Genomic DNA, 342 nt, shown 5'->3' with positions numbered 1-342 from the left:
ACTCTTTCCTGCCTAGGCAGGGGGTCAGACTCAATGATCTGTTGAGGTCCCTTTTGACCCTAGGATCTATGAACCTATGAATCTATAGACACATGTAGTCTATGTGCATATATGTATATGCACAACATATACATAACACAGGTTATATGCTATATATACTATATACATTTTCAGAGAAGTTTTTTTTAATTTTTGTAACTACTAAAGTAGATGAAATAATGCTAATAAATATTCTACATTTCAGAGCATTGTGATTACTGTTGGAAAGGGCAGAAACTGTGGAAGGTATATGGAGACTTCATCTTGCATCTTAAATGAGAGGATTTGCTTTGCAAAGAGATA

The sequence above is a fragment of the Alligator sinensis genome, unplaced genomic scaffold (genome assembly GCF_000455745.1).
Source record: "Alligator sinensis unplaced genomic scaffold, ASM45574v1 scaffold16_1, whole genome shotgun sequence".
Classification (NCBI taxonomy): domain Eukaryota; kingdom Metazoa; phylum Chordata; order Crocodylia; family Alligatoridae; genus Alligator; species Alligator sinensis.
The sequence above is the reverse complement of the archived record's forward strand: the minus strand, read 5'-3'. Positions refer to the sequence as shown.